This window comes from Cetorhinus maximus, chromosome 10, assembly GCF_964194155.1.
Source record: "Cetorhinus maximus chromosome 10, sCetMax3.hap1.1, whole genome shotgun sequence".
Classification (NCBI taxonomy): Eukaryota; Metazoa; Chordata; class Chondrichthyes; order Lamniformes; family Cetorhinidae; genus Cetorhinus; species Cetorhinus maximus.
In genome coordinates this window covers 98,450,106-98,477,965 of record NC_135888.1, presented here as the reverse complement: position 1 = coordinate 98,477,965, position 27,860 = coordinate 98,450,106, and the positions used below count along the sequence as shown (strand labels likewise).

General features: G+C 47.1%; 1 protein-coding gene across 1 annotated transcript in view; it reads right to left on the bottom strand.

The window, feature by feature from the left end:
- Window positions 1-26,786, bottom strand: part of LOC144685876 (ras-GEF domain-containing family member 1C-like) — a 245,319-nt gene extending 218,533 nt beyond the window's left edge. The window contains exon 1 of the mRNA XM_078550877.1: window positions 26,663-26,786. The gene's annotated coding sequence lies outside the window, so the exon portion shown is untranslated. The remainder of the gene's footprint in view (window positions 1-26,662) is intronic.
- Window positions 26,787-27,860: the final 1,074 nt, after the last annotated feature.

The window sequence follows — 27,860 nt, the reverse complement described above, 5'->3', positions numbered from 1 at the left end:
TGTTGTGCAACTTGGAAGGGAACTTGCCAGTGGTGGTATGTATTCCTATATGTCTGCTGCTCTGGTTCTGGTAGAGGTCACTGGTTTGCAATGTGATGTCAAAGAAAGCTTGATGAGTTGCTGCAGCGCAGATGGTACAGATCACAGACATGGTGTGCTGGTGGTGGAGGGAGTGAATGTTTAAGGTAGTGGATTGGCACTAATCAAGCAGGTAGCTTTGTCCTGGATAGTGTTGAGCTTCGTGAGTGTGGTTGAAGCTGCAATCATTCCAGGCAAATGGAGTGTTTTCCATCACACTCCTGCCTTGCGGAAGACGACAAGACTTTAGAGTCCGGAGGTGAGTCACTCACCACAGAATTCCAAGCCTCTGACCTGGTCTTGTAACCACAGTATTTATTTGAATAGCTTAGTTAAGCTTTTAGTTATTGGAAATCCCATAAGATATTGATGGTCAGGAATTCAGCGATGGTAATACCATTCAATATCAAGGGGTGGTGATTGGTTTCTCTCTTGTTGGAAATGGTCATTACCTGGCACTAGTGTGGCCTGAATATTACCTGCCACTCATCAACCCAAGCCTGAATGTTGTCCAGGTTTTGCGGCACGTGGACGGAGACTGTTTCACTATCTAGTGAGTTGCAAATGAAACTGGACACTGTGCATTTATCAAACACCCCCATTTCTTTTCCACATTATCAGTTAGATGCTGCACTGGAATAGCTTGGCTAGAGAAATGGCTAGTTCTGGAACACATGGCTTCAGCACCATAGCTGGGAATTTTTTGCTTTGCTTATTTTTATCATCGGACTTGAGTATTGCTGGCCAGGCCAGCGTTTATTGCCCACCCGTAATCACCCTTAAGAAAGAAGTTGTGAGCTGCTTCTTAAACTGCTGCAGCGCATGTGGTGAAACTAGACCCATAACACTATTAGGGAGGGAGTTCCATGGTTTTGATCCAGTGATAATGAAGGAACAGTGATATAGTTCCAAGTCAGGATGGTGTGTGTCTTGGAGGGGACCTTGTAGGTGGTGGTGTCCCCATGCATCTGCAGCTCTTGTCCTTCTAAGTGGTTAAAGAAAACTTCTGGCCGAAGATGGTTGCAGAAAACTTCAGCCTTGTCTGTTGCACCCATACGCCAGGTTCCATCATCTTTGATGATGCAGATGTTCATGGGACCTCCTCCGCTCATTAGTTGTTTAGCTTTCCATCACCATTCATGACTGGATGTGACGGGATTGCAGAACTTCGGTTGGATTCTTTGGTTATGGAATTGCTTAGCTCTGTCTATAGCATGCTGTCTTTGCTGCTTTGTATGTATGTAGTCCTGTGTTGTAGCTTCACCAGTTTGCCACCTCAATTTTAGGTACACCTGGTGCTGTTCCTGGTACGCTCTCCTACATTCTTCACTGAACCAGAGTTAGTCTCCTGTCTTGATGGTAAAGTGAGGAATATGCCTGCATTAGAACACAATCCTGCTGCTGGCCCAAAGTTGGAAATGATCCAGAAAGGAAGTTGGGTGATCAGTAGTTTAGTGAGAATAGGGTTGAGAAAGCAGGAGGTATGCCTGTTTGATAAAATTAGCTTGGGGAGCGTGGGATGGAAAAGAAACCAGAAACTCAAAATCCAGGGATAGACTGGTGCTGGAACCAGAGTGGGGATGGAGGGTTGGCTTAGTGGGCAAGAGATTAGAGAAGAGTGCAGTAAAGGCAGATGAACAGATGGACCCCTACCTCAGAAATAAGTACGTCCACAACCTACTTGCACTTCTCATTGGAGCTGGGGTGGGGTGGTGAGGAAGTTAACAAGGGCAGTGAAAAGGATTGTTAAACAAATTGAGTGGGGCAGGAGAGCTGTTTCAATCCAACCAGCAATTTTTATAACTGAAGAAAGAGTTTACCATAATCATATATAATCTGCAAAGTATCCTCATATTTATCATAATAAATTATACTGACACAAATAGTACTGCAACCACGAATCTTAGTCTGTTTTTTTAAATGATGCTAATGAATGCTTCAGCTTGAGGCAGTTTATTGCTATTTCACACCTTGTTTATCGGCACCTTATATCATGAATCAGCAAATTTCCATGCTTCCTGCACATTAACCATTAACAAGTAAATTCTGCACCACATCACTGATTCAGTAGACCTGATTTCACTCACATTGATTGTTAGCTGGGTAAAAGTACAAGCACAAATGGCCCTATCTTAAATTACAAAGAAATTAACATTAAATTGCGATGTGAAAATTTCACCGCTTAAACCCCCTAGTCATGAGGCTGCCATCTCATTCGCTGGTTCTAAATATGATCTGAAATTAAAAAGTTTGACAATAAAGTTTCATTTTTTTTGCATTGCTTGTTGGGTGATAATAAATTTGAATGAAAATTTTTGAGGTCTGAGATAGATCCACATTATAACAAGTTCCACACTAAGACCTAAGTGTAATTTGTTTTTTTAGTAAGGCACAAAAGCATTTGATCATAACAAAGCTATCACCCTAAAATAGCTGATATTCCTGGTGAAGTTGAATATTCAAAACAGAAGAACAATCCATGACTTATTGTCATGAACACTGAACTTTACAAGATGGTTATGTTTTGAAATGTACATCTAACGTAAAGTAAAACAGAGAATTCCTGATAAACACCTCAGGTTGGATACATGCCCATATGATCTGATTGCCATGGGGAGAGAAAGTCAAACAATAACTTATTAAGTGGGGTGACAATTTTAACAACTTTTCACAGTATCTCAGAAAAAAGGACAGTTGCCATTTGAGACTCAGACACAAAGGAGATATTGCTGCGGGAAAGCCGGGGGGGTGCTGGCATCTCCTCATCGTCCAAGGGCCCAAACACTCATTTCAAGTGAAGCAGCATTTCACCTGTACTTCCCTCAACTTAGTCTACTGCATTCGTTGCTCCCAATGCGGTTTCCTCTACATTGGAGAGACCAAACGCAGACTGGGTGACCGCTTTGCAGAACACCTTCGTTCTGTCCACAAGCATTACCCAGACCTCCCTGTCGCTTGCCATTTCAACACTCCACCCTGCTCTCATGTCCGTCCTTGGCTTGCTGCATTGTTCCAGTGAAGCTCAACGCAAACTGGAGGAACAGCACCTCATCTTCCGACTCGGCACTTTACAACCTTTCGGACTGAATATTGAGTTCAACAATTTTAGATCATGAACTTTCTCCTCCATCCCCACCCCCTTTCTGATTTTCCCCCCTCCTTTTTGTTTTTTCCAATAATTTATGTAGATTTTTCTTTTCCCACCTATTTCCATTATTTTTAAATGTATTTCCATCCATTGTTTTATCTCTACCTTTTAGCCTTTTTTGATTCCTTCACCCCACCCTACCCCCACTAGGGCTATCTGTACATTGCTTGTCCTGCTTTCTACCCTTAATTAGCACATTCCTTTATATAATATCACCACCTTCAACACCTCTTTGTTCTTTTGTCTGTGACATCTTTTGGTTATCTCCACCTATCACTGGCCCTCTATCCAGTTCTCTTGTCCCAACCCCCCCTTAAACCAACTTATATTTCACCCCTTTTCTATTTTTCCTTAGTTCTGTTGAAGAGTCATGCGGACTCGAAACGTTAACTGTGCTCCCTTCCACAGATGCTGCCAGACCTGCTGAGTTTTTCTAGGTATTTTTGTTTTTGTTTTCGATTTCCAGCATCCGCAGTTTTTTGCTTTTATCTTAATGTTTAATTGACTGCCACTTCTCTTCAAGGAATGCCTACCTTGAAGAAGTTTTGCACTTCTCTCCGTCAGGATTTTCGTATCTCTCTTTTGCCTTGTTCACCTTCATTGCTTTCCATTTCTCTCCTGGTATTTAACAAAGTGTTGACTAAAACCCGCTTTCACAGCCATATTTCCTTTCTCAGTGACTGTCTCCATCTCCGACTTACCCCACGTGGATTTCAACTGAAGTTCCATCCCTCATGTTTCGAACCCACCCAGGATTATAGGTATCTCCGGGACATACAACGCGTCTCGGACTGCTGTTCTCGTCGCATTCTGAGATCCACACTCAGTGCCATGCGCCACCATATGAACACACTCGACCTCTCCCTCCAGCAGCACCGCTGCACCCTTTTTCAAAGCTGCGCGTGCCCCCAGTTTCATTTTATTCTTCGTCTCATCCGACGCCTCAACAAGAAACTTTGTCTCTTTCTTTCAGGTGCAAAGGAACGCAAGCTCCAACAACTCATCGACACCAACACCCATCCAGGACCCTCCACCCCTGCCCATCTCTCTGTCCCCATCCCGTCTTCCAATCCCAGCCCCGGCCGTTTATTCACCATACCCCCTGACCTTCCCTTCTCCGACGCTGAACGTTCAGTGCTCAGCAAAGGACTTAGTTTCATACCCCTACGCCCTCATCTCAATGAATTTCGGGCTCGGCACGATGCTGAACTCTTCTTCTGCCGCCTTCGTCTCCGTGCTCACTTCTTTGGGCAGGAATCCTCTCCCTGTTCAACGGCTCCTTTTACCCACCTCCAATATTCTCCCTCCACCTGGACCCCTCCCTCTGGATTCTTACCTCCTCTTGATCTTTTCATTGAGAACTGTCGGCGTGACATTAGTCGTCTCAATTTCTCTGCTCCTCTCACCCATTCTAACCTGTCTCTCTCTGAACTTGCTGCACTCTGTTCTCTCAGGTCCAACCCTAACATTGTCATCAAACCCGCTGACAAGGGTGGTGCTGTTGTTGTCTGGCGCACTGATCTCTACCTCGCAGAAGCTGAGTGTCAACTCGCAGACACTTCCTCCTACCTCTCCCTGGACCATGACCCCACTACTGAACATCAAGCCATTGTTTGCAGGACTGTTACTGACCTCATCTCCTCTGGCGATCTTCCTTCCACAGCTTCCAAACTGATAGTCTCCCAACCTCGGACGGCCCGTTTCTACCTCCTACCCAAAATCCACAAACAGGACTGTCCCGGCAGACCGATTGTGTCAGCCTGTTCCTGCCCCATGGAACTCATTTCTCACTATCTTGACTCCATTCTGTCTCCCCTTGTCCAGTCCCTTCCCACCTACATCCGTGATTCCTCTGACACCCTACATCATATCAACAATTTCCAGTTCCCTGGCCCCAACCGCTTCCTCTTCACCATGGACGTCCAATCCCTCTACACCTCGATCCCCCACCGGGATGGTCTGATGGCTCTCCGCTTCTTCCTCGAACAGAAGCCCGAACAATCCCCATCCACCACTACTCTCCTCCGTCTGGCTGAACTTGTTCTCACACTGAACAATTTCTCCTTAAACTCCTCTCACTTCCTCCAAATAAAAGGTGTGGCTATGGGTACCCGCATGGGCCCCAGTTATGCCTGTCTCTTTATGGGGTATGTGGAACATTCCTTGTTCCAGTCCTACTCCGGACCCCTCCCACAACTCTTTCTCCGGTACATCGATGATTACTTTGGTGCTGCTTCATGCTCTCGTCTGGACCTGGAAAATTTTTATTCATTTTGCTTCCAATTTCCACCCCTCCATCATTTTCACATGGTCTATCTCTGACACTTCCCTTACCTTCCTTGACCTCTCTGTCTCAATTTCTGGTGATAGGCTGTCCACCAATATCCATTACAAGCCTACCGACTCCCACAGCTACCTCGACTACAGCTCCTCACACCCCGCTTCCTGTAAGGACTCCATCCCATTCTCTCAGTTCCTTTGCCTCCATCGCATCTGATCTGATGATGCCACTTTCAAAAACAGTTCCTCTGACATGTCCTCCTTCTTACTTAACCGAGGTTTTCCACCCACGGTAGTTGACAGGGCCCTCAACCGTGTCCGGCCCATCTCCCGCGCATCTGCCTTCACACCTTCTTCTCCCTCCCAGAAACATGATAGGGTCCCCCTTGTCCTCACTTATCACCCCACCAGCCTCCGCATTCAAAGGATCATCCTCCACCATTTCCACCAACTCCAGCATGATGACACCACCAAACACATCTTCCCTTCACCCCCCCGGCGGCATTCCATAGGGATCATTCCCTCCGTGACACCCTGGTCCACTCCTCCATCACCCCCCTAGACCTCAACCCCCTCCCACGGCACCTTCCCATACAACCGCAGAAGATGCAACACCTGCCCCTTTACTTTCCCTCTCTTCACCGTCCAAGGGCCCAAACACTCATTTCAAGTGAAGCAGCATTTCACCTGTACTTCCCTCAACTTAGTCTACTGCATTCGTTGCTCCCAATGCAGTTTCCTCTACATTGGAGAGACCAAACGCAGACTGGGTGACCGCTTTGCAGAACACCTTCGTTCTGTCTGCAATCTTTACCCAGACCTCCCTGTCGCTTGCCATTTCAACACTCCACCCTGCTCTCATGCCCACATATCCGTCCTTGGCTTGCTGCATTGTTCCAGTGAAGCTCAACGCAAACTGGAGGAACAGGACCTCATCTTCCGACTCGGCACTTTACAGCCTTTCGGACTGAATATTGAGTTCAACAATTTTAGATCATGAACTCGCTCCTCCATCCCCACCCCCTTTCCGTTTCTTCCCCCTCCTTTTTGTTTTTACCAATAATTTATATAGATTTTTCTTTTCTCACCTATTTTCATTATTTTTAAATGTATTGTTTTATCTCTACCTTTTAGCCTTTTTCGATTCCTTCACCCCACCCCACCCCCACTAGGGCTATCTGTACCTTGCTTGTCCTGCTTTCTACCCTTAATTAGCACATTCCTTTAGATAATATCACCACCTTCAATACCTCTTTGTCCTTTTGTCTGTGACATCTTTTGGTTATCTCCACCTATCACTGGCCCTCTATCCAGCTCTCTTGTCCCAACACCCCCCCCTCTTTAAACCAGCTTCTATTTCACCCCTTTTCTATTTTTCCTTAGTTCTGTTGAAGAGTCATGTGGACTCGAAACGTTAACTGTGCTCCCTTCCACAGATGCTGCCAGACCTGCTGAGTTTTTCCAGGTATTTTTGTTTTTGTTTTCGATTTCCAGCATCCACAGTTTTTTGCTTTTATGTTGCTGGCAAGAGTTCAGTTACTGTTAAAAAGAAAGGGAACAGAAAAGATGAGACTCTTGAAGATTGAAGGAATGGAGAATTACTGAGGTGTGCCTTGTTGGTGGTAATTTTTTCCAGGAAAACCTGGGCTGAGTGGAATGATTGTCAAAGGACACTGGAAGTTTCAATCTGACATGGTGGGAGCAGTGAACCTCCACTGGTGAGTTGGGAGTTGCTGTGGGACTATTCCTGTGATGCTACATATTGGTCAGAAGTGTGACATTGTGTAGAGGTGTTTCGTAAGACATAGTTCAGTTGTGTTAGTTACTGAATGTGAAACTTGCCTTTTCTTTAGTTTGATGTATTAGCCTGTTAATTAATGTTTGATCTATGTTCATTTTAGTTTGTTTCACAGTAAAAGTCTTAAAAAGTGAAACCTTGTCCACCAGTTTATTTAAACGCTTTTCAAATGTTATTAGTCTCTAAGGTCATGGACGGAATTTTCCCAGAATTGCATTAAGTGCGGTAGTGGGCAAAGTGGAATCCTACCCGCTGATGAACATGGCTGGTTTTCATGCCATATCTTCCCGAGCCTGTCTGATTATTTATGCATTCCTGGGAAACACTCCGTTTCCATGGTGGGCGGGATCTCATTCGCCCGCTGGTCATCACCCGCTGTTGCATCACGCCGGCTGCCATCTTTAAAAGGCAGCCACCAGCAAAGCGCTCATCGCCACCAGCTCATCACCACTGTCTGGGAGACATAGGCAGCAAAAAGACTGCAGCCCCCCTGCTTCAATGACGAGTCCCTCGAGTGACAGCTGGATGCAGTGGAGGCCCAACGGGATTTGCTCTACCCCTGCTCTGGCCGCAGGATGGGTGGCAAAGTCACCAACCCAGCGTGGGAGGTGGTGGTAGCGGTGGTCAGTGCGAATGCCCTGCAGAGGAGGACAGCCACCCAGTGCCGCAAGAGGATGAATGATCTCCTCCGTTCCGCCAGGGTAAGTCACTCTTTTCATCATTCCCAGCTCACATACTCACAAACCCATCACACATCCACAGGGCCTCACTCACTGGCCAGTGCAATGGACATCACCATTCATACACCGTCATTGTCCTCATCCCATCCATGGGACTACTTACCACCCACATAGGCCAGGCACACTTATCATCTGGCCCGGTAGGAGCCCTGATACACTCTCCCAATCTCTATCCATGCAGGACAAACTGGCTCACAACAGGAGGGAAAGGTCGTAGATAGGTGGAGAGATGCTGGAAATCAAAGTTCTGACAGAATTCGAAAACAGAAGCATCCAGCTGGCCGGCGATGACCGGGACCAGTCCTGTGCTGACGGTGAGGTCGGCGCTGCTCTACCAAGTGAGGATCCAGCAGTGCAACATCCATCAGACAACCATGCCGTGAGTGATGTGTCCTCTTTCACAGGCCACTGCCATGCACTAATTATCTCTCTTTGTTTTCACAAGCACATCTGCCAAACAGCTGACGGAGTCCATGACCCACGGCCTCCAATCAGGCTCTGGAGAAACCTCTGAAGAGAAATCTGGAGGCACCCTCCCTGATGTCCCATCACAGCGCTCACCCACACCCTCCACCAGCGCAAAGACACACACCTCGGTGGGACCTAGCTTTAGAATAGCCTCGGGATCACAATCTGGTGAGCACATCGCTCTGTCTGATCCGCAGCAGTCGGAGGCAGTGACTTCACAGTTCCCTGGCACTCGGAGGACTGCTGGAGGACAGAATGTTGCTGAGTCCGAGTCAGATGACAAGCCTATGGACTCAGTCATGTCACAGTTGCAGGAGCTGCAAAGACAAGCAAAGGAAGGGATGCCCGCTGCACTCCTCGGATTGCAAGGCACGATGGAGGAGTCCTTCCGTCTTCAGGCTGAGGTGATAGTGCATTGGCATGCCGGCACTGAGGTTAACACTAGCAGGACGGTGGCCGCCATGGAGACCTTGATCCAGGACGTCACTCCTGCACTGCTGCGCGGGCTTAACTCCATTGCTGATGCCATTGTTGGCCTCCAACAGTGTGTACGCAAGAGGGGTGCTGGGCAACTTGATATCACTCCAGCTACCCCTTCCACTCATGGAGTCAGCCAGGGGCCCTCGGACAGGTGACTCTGGGAGTGACAGGATCAGCAGGTGCACGCTCCAGGGCCATCCACCCAGGTGACTCTGGGAGTGACCGGCCCGTCTGAATCCTATTTTCCTGTGACCTCCACAGCTCCCGCTTCACAGGCCGAGGGTGCCACTGACACACTGCAGGACCCCAAAAGCAGGCCGGGGCCCTCCAAGTCTCGGCCCTCCAGAGGATACCCGCCAAAGTCATCACAGACAGAGCGTCACAGTCAGCAGGCTGCCTCCACCTCGGCTATGGATGTCCAGGGAGCACCAAGATGTATCGGCAGGGTTAGGAAAGTTAGGTAAAAGTAGTTGCACAACCTGGCCATGGGTGTTGATCACTTATACATATTGTTCACTATTGTCAATAAACTCCTAAGAATGTCTCCCTGCCTGTGGCTCCTTGTTCTGATGAGCAGTGTTCTTGTCACTCAGATGTGAAATCTTTCTGCACAAGATAATAGGCAGGTGTCTCAGTTCAGGGCCTCTTCCCTGTGCTCTGTGCAGCCTTCAGACTACAGTGATGGTCCAACCTCAAACTCACTGGAAACATTACTGATGCCTGCACCTCGGCGGTGCTGGCCATTGCTGCCAGAATGTAGTGAGCAGGCGCCACAGAATTCTCTCATACTCTCGGTGTGCTCTCAGCACCTTTACGGTTCTGCGAGCAGTGATGCTGTGCACCAGCTCCTGAAGGGCTGAGGTTCTGAAGGTGGACACAGCATCAGATATGTCTAAAGTTTCATGGCTGCGTCTCTGAGATGGCCCTGATCATGGAGCGCAAGCGAACTACACTCAGCCAGACAGGAGTCAGACATTCTCAGAGGATATGTGAAGATCTATGGCGTGTCCTCACTGCATGTTGTCATCATCCTCCTGCGATCGAGCGACTATTAGGGCCTCTACTGCATCTCCATGACAGGAGCATTCTCACAGAGGGTATTGGAGCTGTGATAAGCCAGACTGGAGTCAAATGTTCACAACTGCGATGTGAGGATCTACGGGGACACCTCACTGCATGTCGTCACCATCCTCCACATATCTGGCAGTTATGAGGTCCTCCTGAGCATGCCTCATCTACCCAGTGCGAGAGCCTCATCCCCGTCATCGTCACCACTGAGGACCCCCTCACCCTCATCCCCATCGGTGTCCTCCTCATCAGAGGAGGCATGCAGCTCCTTCATTTCCCCCTCAGTCAGCTCCTCACCCCATTGTAGCACCAGGTTGTAAAGGGTGCAGCAGACAATGTCGATGTGTGACACCCTCTGCGGACTGTATTGCAGGGCTCCACCAGACCGGTCCAGGCACCGGAACCACATCTTCAGCATCCCGATTGTCTGCTCCACCAAGTTGCGAGCTGCTGCATGAGCCTCATTATAGTGTCGCTCTGTTGCAGTCTGAGGCCGCCGCATGGGTGTCATCAGCCATGGTCCTTGTCTCCAAGAAGCCAACCCTGCAGCCTCTGTGGACCCTGGAAGACTGCAGGGATTTGTGAGTGACTCAGGATGTAGGCATCGTGCACACTCCCTGGAAACCGTGTGCACACCTGCAGGATGCGTTTCTGGTAGTCACATTCCAGCTGCACGTTCAGTGAGTGGAAGCCTTTGCAGTTGATGAAGTCCACTGAGTGTAGCGATGGAGACCTGAGAACCACATGAGTGCAGTCAATCGCACCCTGCACCTGTGGGAATCCCGAGATCAGGGTGAATCCAATGGCCCTTGCATCCTGGCTGTCCCAGTCCTGGGCGAAATGCACAAAGTTGTGTGCCATGGAGAAGATGGCATCCATGACCTCATGGATGCATTTGTGGGTGGCAGATTGTGAAATCTCACAGAGGTCACCTGTGGGGCCCTGAAAGGAGCCACTGGCATAGAAATTGAGTGCTGCAGTCACTTTCACAGCCACTGGCAGTGGATGCCCTCCATGTCCCCTTGGTGCCAATCCTGCAGTAAGTGGCAGATGTGAGCCACCAGGTCCCTAGACATGTGCGGTCATCAGCGACACTGGTTCTCAGTCATCTGCAGGAATGGCAGGCAGCATCTATAGACCCTGGTTGTCGCAAGGTGCTGACCAGCCAGGGCTCGCTGCCGCTCCTGGGCAGCGTGTGCGGGAGCTCCTGCTGCCCCTTCTTCATGAGGTTGCTGCTCTTGCCTTTGCGCAGCCAGAAGCCTCAGTCACTGTCTTCTCCATCTTCTACGGTCTCTGTAGGCCATCAGGCATACAGCTAGGTCACCGGGATCCATGATCCTGATGTGGTCTTTCTAAAGCCTGAAAGAGAGAGAGAGATGTGGTTATCATGGCTGTACTTAGCACCTTTCCTGGCCCTGTGTCACCACCCCTTTATGCTTCCTGGAGACTGCTGGTCACCCCTCGGATGGCCAGGGATGAGTGTGCTGCATGGCTGCCCTGTCAGCCTGCAACATGGGGGACACTGGTCCAAACACAGATGCTGAGATTGCAAGGGGCTGTGAGCATCTCCAGCAGTGACTGCTACATGGCCAGCATTGGCGAGGAGATTGTACAACATGTGCAGTCCAACTGCTCCGCGGTGCAATAAAGTGGTGACGGACTTGAAGTCTGTGTTGGGAGATGGGAGGTGTTGGGGGAAGTAGGGTATGGAACGCGAGGTGGCCCTTTGGTGCCTCCGCGTTGCTTGCATGGGCGGGCAGGCTAGGAGCCTGACTCCAATCATTTCACTGTGGCTGCACCTGATCCATCTTCGTTGCAGAGGCATGGTCAGTTTATACAGGTGTCCCTAATACGTGGCCACTTTCCTTGCTTACCATGCCCCCCACCTCGATTGCCTGTGCGTGGGATGCAGCGCCAGGGCAGCACTTGGACCCCCCTCATCCCTATCCCTCAGCAGTTGCCTCCGAGGCTGGCCAGCACTTGCCCCCAAACACTATCCCCCTCAGCAGTTGCCTCCGGGGCCAGGCATCAGTTGGCCCCACCACCCGGTGCCCCTGAGGCCTGTAAGCAGCGGGTGAGCTGTGGAGGACACAGCTGCTCACTCACCTCAGTTCCCCCCAAAGTGAAGGCCGCCAAGTGCACGTCGCCTGTGTGCTGTTGTGAAACACATCGGCATGCTTTCCAGGCAGCGTGGACAGACAATACAGCCAGGTTCCAAGAGCCTGGCAGGATGACCTTTTATATGCTAATGTATTACAATTAGCTCCCTGCCAACCAATGGCGGGAAACGCAGCCCGCCGTTGGCGAGCTGAGCAGACGATTGCGACCTGTCTTCACGCCATCGTGAAGCAGATCGCGCCATATTTTCCGCGCATGACACCTATCACGCCCGCTGCCAGCGGGCTTGGAAAATTCTGCCCCATATTTTTATAGCCAATATTTGTACTTCAATTGGTCAACTTTTGAGATAACTAAATCTTGATTTTCAACATCTGCTATTGCATAAATACAGTTGCACAGCACTTACCTTGCAAACGATGGGTGTTTTAATTTTCAGTACCACTGCCATGATTTTGTCATTATGCAAACACATTTCTTATTAATATGCAAATGTTATGAATGGCACAAAATACATAATTCCTATCACTTAATGTGCCAATTTCAAAATAGGTGCTAAAAAGCTCCCAAGGTGAGGCTGAAATCCTTTACATTTTCTACTTAATATCTGGAATTTGAAGGCATGATTTTATTTGACTGGCACTGATTTGTCCTCCAGGTCCCAGCTGCAATATTGAAACTGGTGCCAGTCAGACAGCTGAAGGTGAACATGAGCTAGCAAGCCAGCCTTGAATTTGAGGTTTTTACTGTACATTTCTAAAAGTAAACTCTCCAGCAAGGTAAATATCATGACCCAAGGTACCAAATAGCTTATTCACATACAAGCACATGCAAAAGAACAAAAGAATATTACAGCCAGTTAGTATTAAAATAGCTGCAGCTTCAAAAAATTAATGAGAATATCAAAACGCCATTGAATTGGATACCACGGAGCTTTAAAATAAAGTAGTGATTTAACGAATGATACCTTTTTGGCAAAGGGAAATATACAGAGAATTGAATAAACCAATTTCCAATCAACTGGGAACTAAAAGAAATGCAGAGAGATGCCATAACAAGTCTTTTATACTGTCTTAGTAGATGAGCTAAAATAGACCAATGTCACATTTTGCTTTTCAAATCAAGTTGAAAATAACTATTTCATCAATTATTCAGTGAATATCCTATAATTTGAAAACAAGACACGGTTGTTAAGAAGTTTTGAAGAATCTGCAGCAGCAAGCATTAATTACAACTCCCAGCAATAAATAATCTGGTTAGTCTTCACACTGCATAGATTCAAAAAGCAATTATTCATATTAGATGCGGTAAAATTGAAGATAAAATTGAAACCTGAAATGAATATTTGCTTGAATGGCAATAAAACTCCAAAGACAACAGACTATTATGAAAAAAATAATTATTACATTTTATTTGGAAAAAATATCCAGAACAAATTCCAAATGAATTTGACCAAGCATCAGGGATATTTCTAACAAATATTGCTTTGTGAATACAAGGAATTTTCTTTGGATACTGACCTCATATTTGTTCATGCTTTGTAGAGTCTGGTGCATGTTATGACTTAAATTTCTTCCAGAATTCTTAAAAAACTTGAAAGGAAAGTGGAGACTCTTTCAAAATTACAGTCACCTATTTGTCTTAGTGCAGTTCAAACACATTAAGACTACTTCATTAAAGTAAATATATGTGTAGTACATTCCTAACTGTTTTAAAGTGTGATTTTAAACAAATAGAATTTCCTTTTCCTTAATGAAAAGTATAGAAAATGTATTTTCTATAAGAAATAGCTTATTAATTGAAATCTAACAGGGAAGAGTTTTAACTGGAACCATTCATCAGAACTAAAAGTTTTCTTATTTCAGATTTCCAACAAACTTTCTCTTCACCTCCAATTTGTGTGGAACTCTTATTTTTTTGGATAATTTTCTTTCAGGTCTACTTCTGAAGCCTCCAACTGGAGGAGGGTTTAAACTAATTTGGTAGAGGAATTGTCACCAGAATGAAACATTGAAGAGGAGGAAAAATATGCACAGAGGACTGAGAGAGGTAAATAGCTCCAGAGCAAAGAATGGTTCAGAAATGGGAGGGTTTGGACAGCAGTCAACTGCAAAGATGTGTTTGGGGTACTTGTTTGAAAACACATGGGGAGTGGTAAATACAAGTAGTGAGCTGTACAAGAACCCACATTAGACATAGTGGCAATAACAGAGACATGTCTCAAAGAGGAGGAGGATTGGAACTTAATATTTGGAATATTCTTGGCTACAAGTTATTCAGGAAAGATAGGGAAGAAAATAGAGGAGGTGTGGCAATGTTTATCAAATTAACTATTGTGGAGAGGATGGATGTAGTTGAGGGGCCAAAGACAGAAGACAAGGTTTTCTGTTCTTGTTTGTAACGGACGTCATAGCTGGTGGGAGCAGAAAATATCAGGAGATCGCAGAAATCGGTTTCACGTCGTTGTAAAACCAGTTTGCGATTGTCAGCTTCATCCTTCAATGGTGGGCCGCTTTCCCGCCGCTGCACGTCAGGAGCCTGATTTCAATACTTTAGCATCTCATTATAAGTCCTGTTCACCGGAATCATTCTCCCCATGCTGGATCATGAGCTTAATCATACCGACGTGTTTCACAGCGGTACTTAAGTAACATGCACCTGGTGACCTGCACATTGCTCAGGATCTCGAGGTTCGTTTGCCTACCTTACTTCAGGCAGCACTCGCGGTCATCGGGGGCAGGCAGCATCACATCGCTTTTAGGGGGGCTCATGGGTAGGTCTCTACCTACCAGACCAGTGATAAGGTGGGGGTGGCTTTTCAATGGTTGCAGGGCTAGGGCTTGCTTGGTGAAGCGGGGTATCCCAGGGTGTGTGTGGGGGCACATGTTGATCTGTGCAAATGGCCTCTAGGTGGTGAGGGCTGAGGAGGCAGTCCTCAGAGGAGATGAGGCCAAGTGGAGATGTGAGGGTGTGTGTGAGAGAGTGAGTGGTGATGTCCCTTGAGCTGGCAGTGAGCGAGATGCCAGTGAATGTGTGATGGCCTTAAATTTTTCTTTATTCATTCACGGGATGTGGGTGTCGCTGGCTAGGCCAGCATTTATAGCCCACCCCTAATTGCCCTTGAGAAAGTGGTGGTGAGCTGCCTTCTTGAACTGCTGCAGTCCATGTGATGTAGGCACAATGTTATTAGGGAGGGAGTTCCAGGACTTTGGCCTAGTGACAGTGAAGGAACAGTGATATATTTCCAAGTCAGGATGGTGAGTCTCTTGGAGGGGAACTTCCAGGTGGTGGTGTTTCCATGTGTTTGCTGCCCTTGTCCTTCTAGGTGGTAATGGTCCTGGGTTTGTAAAGTGCTGTCTCAGGGGGCTTGGTGAGTTCCTGCAGTGCATCTTGTAGATGGTACACACTGCTGCTACTGCACGTTGGTGGTGGAGGGAGTGAATGTTTGTGGATGGGGTGCCAGTCAAGTGGACTGCTTTTCCTGGGTCGTGTCAAGCTTCTTGTGTTGTTGGAGTTGCACTCAGCCAGGCAAGTGGAGAGTATTCCATCACACTCCTGCCCTGTGCCTTGTAGACAGGCTTTTGGGAGTCAAATGGTGAGTTATTCGCCACAGGAGTCCTAGCCTCTGACCTGCTCTTGTAGCCACAGTATTTATATGGCTAGTCCAGTTCAGTTTCTGGTCAATGGTAACAACCAGGAAGTTGAAAGTGGGGGATTCAGTGATGGTAATGTCATTGAATGTCAAGGGGCGATGGTTAGGTTCTCTTTTGTTGGAGATGGTCATTTCCTGGCACTTGTGAGCCGCGAATGTTACTTGCCAGTTGTCAGCCCAAGCCTGGATATTGTCCAGGTCTTGCTGCATTTGGACATGGACTGCTTCAGCAACTGAGGAGTTGCGAATGGTGTTGAACAGTGTGCAATCATCAGCAAACATCCCCACTTCTGACCTTATTTTGGAAGGAAGGTCATTGATGAAGCAGCTGAAGATGTTGGGCCCAGGACACTACCCTGAGGAACTCCTGCAGTGATATCCTGGAACTGAGATGATTGACATCCAACAACCACAAGCATATTTCTTTGTGCTAGGTATGACTCCAACCAGCAAGACTTTTCCGCTGATTCCTATTGACTCCAGTTTTGCCTGGGTTCCTTGATGCCACTCTCGGTCAAATGCTGCCTTGATGTCAAGGGCAGCCACTCTCACCTCACTTCTGGAGTTCAGCTCTTTTGTCAATGTTTGAACCAAAACTGTAATGAGGTCAGGAGCTGAGGGACCTGGAGGAACCCAAACTGAACGTCAGTGAACAGGCTATTGCTAAGCAAGTGTCGCTTGATAGCACTGTTGGTGATCCCTTCCATCACTTTACTGAATATGTGAGTTTAGAGTGATGAGAAGGTTACCTTACCCTGGTGGCACGGATGATATCATTCATCCTCTTTCTGCACTGGGTGGCTAACCTTTTTTGTGCAGCGTTGGCACTGACCGCCACTGCCACAATCTGCCTAGCCGAAGTGGTGAGATTGTTGGACCTACTGTGGCCAGAACAGGAGTAGGAAACATCACGGCGGGCTCCTAAAATGTATTCCAGGGACGGGTCACTGAACTTTTGGGGCAGAATTTTCTGCCTGTTGGGCGGGCGGCGATGGAGTGGGCATGGACCTGATCGCCACCTGCGATCGGATCCGCGCCACCATTTTATGCAGGTGGGCCAATTAAGACCCACCCAGCGTGAATCGCAGCTCCCGGAGGCAGCGGGAGTGGGCGGGCGGTGGTGGGACTGCAATGACCTCCGGGTCCAATGGTGACCCGGCGGCCTGTTTTAAAAAGCTCCTGCAGCCTTTCAAAGGCTGCGACTCATGGCCAGTGGAAGAGCTTCCCAGAGCGCTGCTGGTGAGCAGGTCAGGCAGGAGGGTAGGGCAGGGGGGCACTGTGCCCCCCATTTTTCTGATGATTGCTTTGCTGCCCTCCTCGAAGAGGTGGCAGCACAGTGGGAGGTGCTCATACCCCAGGACGGGAGGAGGAGACCCCCCCTCATGACTAAACGTGCCTGGGAGGAGGTGGCGGAGGTGGTGAGCTCCCATGACGTGGTGCAATGCACCTGGATCCAGTGTCACAAGCGCCTCAATGACCTGTTGCGCTCAGGAAGGGTGAGTACCATGTTGGCATTGGTCACTTAACCCAGCAGGTAGGCTTCCCCCCATAGCTGCGCAACCCCACCCCCCCACAAGTCTGAGTGTCATGACTGCATTGAATCATTGACGGCATGTGTCCTTCGCTGGGTGGGCCAGCAGATATTGCCCATGCTGAGGTCAGCCTGAGAGGGTGGTGAAGAGATGGGTTCTGCACCCGCACCATGTGGTACACTGAGACCCACATTACTGTTTTGGGGGCAACCTATAGGAGCTGCACCTGGGCGCAGTGCTGGAACTCCAGGACATGTCAAAGTCAGGGTGATGACATGCTGGGAGGGGAGCTTCAAGGTGGCGTGGCACTGATCGATCTGCTGCCCTCTGTGCTCCACATGCTTGCGCCTCCTTGCTATGGAAGGTTAGACCGTGTGGTGCCAAATTGATGAAAGCAGCATTTGGCCAAGGAGGTGGGGCGGGGACAGGCCCAACATCTTTGTGTGAGTGTTCAGCAGCAGCGGGGTGAGGAGGCACTGGAGCCCTGCAATGTCCCACTCTGGTTGGAGTGGGCCATTCACGAAGAGAGTCCAGGTACAAGCATCACTAATCAATGCTCTTCTCTCCTTTTCAGGAGAAGAATGCACGTAATGCAGCCAAGCGAGTGAGGGCTGGCCCAGTTAGCGATTCTCAGCCGCTTCGAGCAGGAGGCCCTAGATTTGGAGAGGCGCCATGCACCGAGGTCCACCTGTGTCGGTGAGGCTAGGGTGCCATGGGCAGGTATGCTTGCCCAGCAGTGAGGTCACCATTGTTCTCCCAACAGACATGGCAGTGCTGAATGTTTAGTGATTGAAATTTGCAACATGGTTTGACCATTGCTTATGGAAGGATGAGCGTATAATGATCCAGGGTACAGGGATGCACATTGACATTGTCTCCACGTTAACTGATCCAATGTCCTTGTTCTTCCTTTCAGCATCATTGGAGCAGGGCTGGGAGGATGAGCAGCAGAGGCCCCCTCTCACACCAAAGGGCCCTGAAGTCAGACTCACCAGCATCACACCATCTCTGCCAGGCAGGCACCAGCGCAGATACTTGCACCTCGGTGGGAATTAGAACATCGTCTAGTGTCCCAGGGCACAGTGGTGAGGGCACTTCACCGTTGCTGGAGGAGCTGGCAAAGACAGAGAGTGCCCATGGTTCCATCAGTCGGAGGACTGCAGGGTACCTGGCATATGCTCAGTCGGTGCCTGATGATGTGCCCCTGGGGTTGTCCACGACACAGCAAAAACAGGAAATGCGGCCGGGTGTGTGGGAGCATCTGGGGGAGATATATGAGGCTATGCTTGGCTTGGTCTCCGTGGTTCAGGAGTCCACGTGGACTATCGCTGAAGCAATGAGCCTCATGTCCGAGCGCCATGCTTGCTTCATGGAGACAGTAGCGACTCTCGTGGAGAGGCTCCTCCAGGAGACCAATCAGGGCTTCCTGGGGATGCGCTCGGACCAGCAAGCCCTCACATCGGCATTGACTTCAGCTGGTCAGTGCCAGTGTGGGAGATGGTCTGGGCACCAAGTTTCCCAGCTCGGTGCCCATCTATCCACGGTGAGCAGGGAATTCAGAAGCGACCTCACGTTGGAGCAGCAGCTGCCTAGCGTCTCTGCGGGCTCCTCTCAGGGTGCTCTGGATGAGGGCGGCAGCTCCTCCCCCCCTCTGCCAGCGACCGTTGCATCCGGTGAGGCTGTGACAACTGGGGAGATGCCAGCTGTGGAACTGGCAGTTCCCTCCCAGGCGGGGCCAGCACAGGCTCCATGGACCAGAGGATGGCCGCCAAGGTCATTGAGGCCAACAGGACAGCAGAGTGAGCAGGCTGTCTCAGATGCCAGTCCCAGCGAGGGGGCAGCACCAAGGCATAGCACCCAAAAACGTAAACATAAGGCACGTTATTGATTCCCTGGCTTGATGGTAATGGTAGAGTGGGGGTTATGCCAGGCCATGAGGCTACAGATTGTGTTTGAGTACAATTCTGCTGCTGCCGATGGCCCACAGCGTCTCATGGGTACCCAGTCTTGAGTTGCTAGGTTTGTTCGAAATGTATTCCATTTAGCACGGTGCCAGACAGCACGATGGAGGGGTATCCTCAATGTGAAGATGGGACTTCATCTCCACAATGACTGTGTGGTGGTCACTCCTACTGATACTGTCATGGACAGATGCATCTGCAGCAGGCAGGTTGTTGAGGATGAGGTCGAGTATGTTTTTCCCTCTTGTTGGTTCCCTCACCAACTGCTACAGACTGAGTCTAGCAGCTATGTAATTTAGGACTCGGTCAGTAGTGGTGCTACCGAGCCATTCTTGGTGATAGACATTGAAGTCCCCCACCCAGAGTACATTCTGCACCCATGTCACCCTCAGTGCTTCCTCCAAGTGATGTTCAACATGGAGGAGCACTGATTCATCAGCTGAGGGAGGGTAGTACGTGGTAATCAGCAGGGGGTTTCCTTGTCCATGTTTGACCTGATGCCATGAGACTTCATGGGGTCTACTCCTGACTGTATACCACTGTGCCGCCACCTCTGCTGGGTCTGTCCTGCCGGTGGAACAGGACATACCCAGGGATGATGATGGTGGTGTCTGGGATATTATCTGTAAGATATGATTCCGTGAGGATCACTATGTCAGGCTTTTGCTTGACTAGTCTGTGAGACTGTTCTCCCAATTTTGGCACGCCCCCAGATGTTAGTACAGAGGACTTTGCAGGATTGACAGGGCTGAGTTTACCATTGTCATTTCCAGGTGGTTCATCGGGTTTCACTCCTTTTTTCTGACTTTGTAACAGTTTTTTACAATTGAGTGGCTTGCTAGGCCATTTAAGAGTCAACCTGGAGTCACATATAGGCCAGGCCAGGTAAGGATAACAGATTTCCTTCCCTAAAGGAGCATTAGTGAAATGGATATCATTAGACTTTTAATTCCATACTTTTTTTTTATTGAATTCAAATTCCACCATCTTCCATGGTGGGATTCGAACCCGGTCTCCAGAGCATTACCCGCACCATGATCCTGACCCTGTGCCATTTTCAATGAGGCCGGCTCAGGGACAGACTGGTGGCCCACCGTCAGGCAACAGGAAGCCAATTCAGGCCAATTATTTTCAATTAATAGGCCTATTAAGGTCCCATTTCCCTGTCGACTGTGATTTTCAGGGTTGGCAATGCAGGGAGACCACATTGCAGGAGGTGGGCTCAGGGTCGAAGGCAGTCGGGGTAATGAAAGATAAAGTAAGGAATTTTACCCATCCCCAACCTATTACAGCCGCAAGACCACAGCTGTGGCCGCTGGCTATCCCCGAGAGGGGTTTTCCCTCCAGCCTGGCAACTGTGGCATCATATACCTTGCAGACTCCAAGCTTAGATTGGCAGTTTCCACCTTGGCCAGTGGGGCTGCCGGTCACTGAGTGCTGGAGGACCTCCCAGCGTTGGGAGCCTGCCCGTTGTTACTGATTGGATGGCAAGCCCGCTTCCTGGACTTTAATTGCCTGGAGCATTGAAAATTGTAGCGGGTGTGACTAAACCTCACCATGAGGGGTCAGGACTCAGAACTAGCCTCCATGTCCTGTTCCCAACACCTGATTGAAAATCTCCACATCTCCGAATCATTAGTCCAGTTCCCTGGATTATTAACCCAATAACATAACTAGCACGCTACTGTCCCCGTTCTTTCCGCAAAACTGGAAAAATGCCAAGGGATGGCCTTATAAAAGTCATCATGCTTACAAAGGATTATGTTAAGGCAAATAGCGATAGTTAGTGAGATGGTAAAGAGGACACAAATGTAAAATAAAGGTAATTGCTAAAAGAATTAAAAGGGAGGATTAAAAATGTTTTTCAGATGGTTAGAATTTGTTTGCCACAAAGCACTGTTTGAAGCAGAGTTCATAAATTCTTTTTAGAAATAAAATAAATAGTTGCTTGGAATTTTAAGTAGTGTGGGACCAAACTGGAGAGTTGGATTCAATAAGTGGCTTGTAGAGAAAATGCCAGCACAAACTTGATATGTCAAAAGACTGGCTCCTATGCTATAACATTCTTTGATTGAATGACTTGTGAATATGTTTGAGTCCACATGTGCAGAGCTCTGCCTTTCCCATTTCACAGTGATGTGTAGCAGCAAAGTAAAAGCAGCACTCAATTCACATCATTGCTCAAGTGTTGTCAGTAATGCATTAGTCGACACAGCAAACAGAAGTAGTTCCATTTGTCATGGCTGCTGATGCTCTGGAATCTGCCCAATTTGCAGTGGGGACTAGATAGATTCCAGAGCATGAGTATCACGCAAATTATATCCCTGGCTGTGTGGGCAGTAACCAGCCTGCCCATGTGCAATAAAAATAGAAGCCAGTGTTGACCAAGATTAGATGAAAAAAAACAGAAGCATCTCCTCACTGCCAAAGGCACTGATGCCTTATTTGCTTCACCTAATAAAAGCAGGCTAACACAATCAGTAGCAATGTAAGGCAGACAGAGCATTAACAAACCTAAACCTTTGCACGCCCATACTGGGAATGAACCACTGTGCAATTAATTCATTTCTGAGATCATTGTTGCAGTTGATTCAAAACACTTCTTCTGACTTTCTAAAGTGCATTTACCTCTTCAAGAGCCCTTACAGGTTTTATCAAAGTAAAAATTATGGTACCCAGCTTTATAAAATTTGGTGGATTGGTAAAAGGGAGATAATATGAACTTTATTATTCAGATGCTATTTGCATAAGGAAACTAGTTTAATCAGAAACATCGCCATCCCCTACAGCAAGAGCTGTAGTTATTTCTTTATCATGAATTGTTAATCATTATGCTGAAGGAGAGCAGCTGTTTATGAAGAATGTTAATATATATTAATTTATATATGTCAGTTAGATTAATAAACTAGGCTTGTCTCTGCAAATTTAATGCATTAATATCTTTCACAAACAGTATTGTAATTTTCTGAATATTTTCAACTCATTAAAAATATTATTTAGTTCCTTTGTAAGCACATGATTGATTGATTAGGGTAATGACAGCCTGCACTGTGATTTACAGAATTCTCTTTGTTAATATGAAAAGTCACTTAATTGTGGATTAATCATAGTTGTCAGTCATTTTCATTTTTTTGCGTGATCACAAATACTTCGGTAAATACCACAGTTCAATCTACTTCCACAATGAGATGAAAATGAAACTGCTGTTTTCATGATAAAGGCAAGTTCCCAAATTATTTGCATGCAATGTCATGGCTGCTCATGTCAAAACACATTTCCTAGCTGGACCAGGTATTAGTTACACTAGATGTATATTGCAATTTATTTGTATCATGCTTTATTTAAACAAGATGCAATTCCATTTTTGTTCAACACTGAAACTGATTCTGGCTTGAAAACAATTTATTTGGACCATCCTGAACAATTCCTCATTCTAGGACTTCCTCAATAAGGCATTACATGCCAATTTATAGCAAGTGCATTTTTTTTTGGGTGTGTTAATGCCGTATCACTACAGAGCAGTTTTGAATTTGCAGCAATATTGAAATTGCAGCATTACCCTAGGACTGGGTCCTAGCCTGACTCCAAAGCAATTGGCAATCAGATGCGTTGTTAAAGCATTTTCATGCCGTGGTTTAACACATGGAATACAACTTCAGTGCGGTTCCAAACCTGGCCTAAATGCTGTACACGACCATGGGTGTGTGTCCATGGGGGGAATTTTTAGCTTGTTGGGCGGTCATATGCCCGACCCGACCAAGCATGCAATGACGCATGATGACGTAAGGCGAGCATCATCGCGCACTCACGTGATATTTCGGTCGGCAGGTGTGCGCCAGAGTCAGCAGTGCCCTCGCTGACAATTAAAAGGCCTATTAAGGCTATTAAAAAGGTAATTGAAACAAATTTTTTGCTGCCTGTCCAACCTTACGGTCAGCGGGCAGGTGAAAAGGCCAAGCGGTCTTTGCACTATTTTAGGAAGCCTCATCCACGGGTGGGATGAGGTTTCCAACAGCAAATAAAAATTAAAATTTTAAAATTTCATTTATAACACATCCCTGCTTATGTGACAGAGTTTTAGGCACACGGACGCACGCTTGAGTATCTCCTTAAGGCACAGAGCTGCTTCAGGGAGATGAACAGTTTAAAACATCAAAAATAAAGATTTAAAAAATGTTACAAAACATGTCCCCTCATATGACTCTGTCACATGGACACACACACACCGTGTACAGCATTTAGGCCAGGTTTGGAACCGTCCAACGTGGGCAAAATTCTGTCACATGAGGGGACATGTTTTATAACATTATTAATATCTTTATTTTTGATGTTTTAAACTGTTCATCTCCCTGAGGCAGCTCTGTGCCTCAGGGAGATTTTCAAGCGTGCACTTGCACGCATGCGTAAAGTTGGTGCTCGCCCTCCTCCCCCAACCCCCACACAGGCAGCACTGAACACTGCCGTTCAGGTTTCATGTTGGACGGGTCTTAATTGGCCTGCCAGCGTGAAATCGTGATCCGGCCCCGATTGCAGGCAGCTTCCCAATTGCCCCCAGCCACCGCTGCTCAGCCCACCCAAAGAGGGCAAAATTCTGCCCCATGGCTGTGTGTGTGTCGAGTGTGTGTGTGTGTGTGTGTGTGTGTGTCTGTGTGTGTGTGTCCCCGTGTGTGTGTGTCCGTCCCCATGTGTGTGTGTGTCCATCTATGTGTGTCTGTGTGTCCCCGTGTGTGTGTGTGTCCCCGTGTATGTGTGTGTCACCGTCCGTGTGTGTATGTCCCTGTGTGTGTATGTCCCTGTGTGTGTATGTCCCTGTGTGTGTATGTCCCTGTGTGTGTGTGTGTGTGTGTGTCCGTGTGTGTGTATGTCCATCCATGTGTGTGTGTGTGTGTGTCCATCCATGTGTGTGTGTGTGTGTGTGTGTGTCCCCGTGTGTGTGTGTGTCCATCCATGTATGTCTGTGTGTCCCCGTGTGTGTGTGTGTCCCCTTGTGTGTGTGTGTCCGTCTGTGTGTGTATGTCCGTGTGTGTGTGTGTGTGTCCCCGTGTGTGTGTGTGTCCATGTGTGCGTGTGTGTGTCCATATGCGTGTGTCCCCGTGTGTGTGAGTCCATCCATGTGTGCATGTCCCCATGTGTGTTTGTCCATCCATGTGTGTGTGTGTGTGTCCGTCCGTGTGTGTGTGTCCCTGTGTGTGTGTGCGTCCATCCAAGTGTGTGTGTGTGTCCATCCATGTGTGTGTGTGTCCCCGTGTGTGTGTGTCCATCCATGTGTGTGTGTGTGTGTGTCCATCCGTGTGTGTGTGTGTCCCTGTGTGTGTGTGCGTCCATCCATGTGTGTATGTGTGTCTATCCATGTGTGTATGTGTGTCTATCCATGTGTGTATGTGTGTGTGTGTGTGTGTGTGTGTGTGTCCGTCCGTGTGTGTATGCATGGGCAGGATTTTTACCTTGTCGGGTGGGCACGGCGGACGGGCCCTGGAGCGGTTGCAAAGCCGACTGCCGCCCACGATCAGGCTTCGACATCAATTTCACGCTGGCTGAGTGTTGAGTTCTGCTGGGGTGGTGGCGGGAGGAAGGCAAGTGTGGAAGTTTGTGCACGCATGCGGATGCGTGCCCTGAAAGATTTTTAAAATCAAAAATAAAGTATTTACAAATGTTGAAAACATGTTCCCTTATGTGATTCTGTCACATGAGCAGGGATATGTTATAAATGATATTTCAAAATTTTTATTTTATTTTTAATTCCTGTTGGAAGCCTCATCCCATCCGTGGATGAGGTTTCACAAAAAATTCAAAGGCTGCTTGGTCTTTTCGCCTTTCTGTCAACCGTAAGGTTGGACGGGCAGCGAAAAATTGCATTCAATTAATACTTTAATGGCCTTCATAGGCCTGTTAATTGTCAGCGGGCGCACTGCCGAATCTCTTGCGCGCCCACCGATCGAAATATCGCGTGAGTGCGCGATGAAGTTGGGACGCTCGCCCTGACGTCATCGCTGTCATTTTATGTTCGAAAAATTCAGCCCCATGCGTGTGGCTGTGTGTGTGTGTCCATGTGTGCGTATGCCCATGTTTGTGTGTGTGCATGTGAGTCCGTGTGTGATTCTGTGTGTCTGTGTGTGTGCATGTGTGTGTGTGTATGAGTGTGTGTGATTCTGTGTGTGTGTCTGTGTGTGTGTGTCTGTGTGTTGTCCATGTGTCCATGTATATGTGTGTCCATGTGCGTATGTGTCCATCTGTGTGTGTGTGTCCATGTGTGTGCGTCCATGTGTGTGCCCAGGTGCGTGTGTCCATGTGTGCGCGTGTCTGTGTGATTATTATTTTTTAATACATAAGGACTTCATTTCTTCAACTGCTCCCGCACACAGTGCAACTAGAGCATTGCTAAGGTACTCCAAACCCATTATGGGGAAGCTCAACAATTTAAATAAAATGTAAGGATTTGGGGCATTTGCCAGCACAATAAAGACCGTTCTTACCTGTATGCAGGCAGACGTAAATCAGTCAAGTGGGAAAATTCCAATCAAAACAAAACTACTAAGAGTCTGCTTACTATGAAATAGTATATCAATAAAACTTATTGCAAAGAAAACAGTTAGAATAGGGTATTTAATCACATGAAGAGAGACAAATTCCTCAATAGCCAAGATTAAATTATTCAGCTCCTTTGTAAATATAGTTCATGGTATGACAAATATTCAGCAGTACAAATTTTCATCAAAGATCAAACGGCAACTTTAAAAACAGGTAATGTAACATGCACATAAATAAACCCAAAGAAAGAACATGGAATTTATGAAAACCACACGTCTTCAGAATTGGGTTGTGCACCACATAGCCCTAGTGGACACATGCTACTAAACATTACCAAAGGGCAGTAAGTAGCAATTGATTGAACTGTCAAAAGCTAACAAATACATTACTACACAATTCCCAACAGATCTAATTCTGCAAAAAAATAGTCTTTACTACTGATAGTTCAAGTGTAGGCTTTTAATGTATCACAATGTATTCCTCTCAAATATAAAGTTAATCGAAATGGGAATAGGAAAAATAATTTGACCTATATTATTTTAGAATAGATTTCAAGTAGAAATGCGAGGGAGCACTGATTAAAACAGCAGAGGCTGTAAAATGCATTACAATATGGAACAGTTTGAAAGGTAGAATTTTTTATTAGTTAAATAGATCCAGACAAACCAAATCTTATGTTGTGTTTGAAATCATATTTCTATTAGCATCCTCAGGCTTTATGTCATCCAAAATATTGCACAAAAATAACCTTTTATTTTACAGGCAGATTCAAGACATTAGATAGCTATGTTCAGCTTATCAGACTACTAACCTTAAATGGTGGAGTGCAAGTCTTCATCAAAGGCATGGAGCTGATCTTTTTGAGAAATGAACCTCTTCATGTAAATGCAGCTTTCTTCTCCAAATGGAAACTGCTGCACTGCAGGCTCTACTGCTCCACACAGAGGTCAAGTTACAATCTTCCAACTGCAATAAGAATCTCAGAAATACTCTTTACAAATTCTCAGACCCATTCAAAATGCTTTCAGAAATCTATTCAGCAACAGAACATTACCAAACCATTTCCCCGCATGCTACATGTGTCACTGAGTATCAAAACCAGGCAAACCATAAGCATAATTATTTAATATGCCAACAGTTCACATCCCTTTTGATTGTTAGCATGAACACAGTGATGTCAGGGGACCAGTTTGGGAGAACCTGATAGACCATTTACTTTGAAAATAGATTTAAGGTCATATATATTGAAGAGGATTTTTTGTATTTTGACATCATTAGTCTGAATCTTAATTCTACACAAAGCACTGATTCTTCAATATTTTCTACAATATAGAAATTAGTTTGCAAAACTACAGATGCATGGTGTGATGGAATCTATGGGCAAAGCTTCTAATTTTTGAGACAGGCCCTAATTGAAAAGGGAAAGTGAGAAGGGAAAACTGAGAATGGAGACTGACCCTCCAAGTTGTTAAGGAAACTGACGCTGAGATTAAAAATCAAAGCTTCTAGTTGCAACTATATAAAAAGGAGACAGAGCCATCAGAGCTCAGATCTAGGTGATGAGTCCAATGGAACAGTACAGGTGGGCTGAAGAAGACAGAGGCTAGACCCAGAAGCTGAGAATAAGTAAAGATATAGGGCTGAATAATACTGTCCAGGATCAGGAGCGTTTCTCGCTTTGCGGAGCGTATTATGGGGGCACGATGACTTCGGGCACTGTTTACGACATCATTACGTCAGTTTCCAATAATTGAGCACGTGAGCGCGTCAAAAAGTCGGGAACCCGTCCGTATTATTTAAATATCAATTTAAAAGACAATTGAGCAAATTAACTACCCATGACAATAATATGGTCAGAAGGCAATATTATGCCTTCAGAGTGAAATTTATGATGGGTGGGGAATCTGTTTTTTAAGGGCAAGCTTATTTGGGCGGGTTTTAAAACTGCAGCTGAGACCAGAGTCTCAGCTTTGCAGTTAAAACTTAATTTCCTGCAGGGATTGCTCATT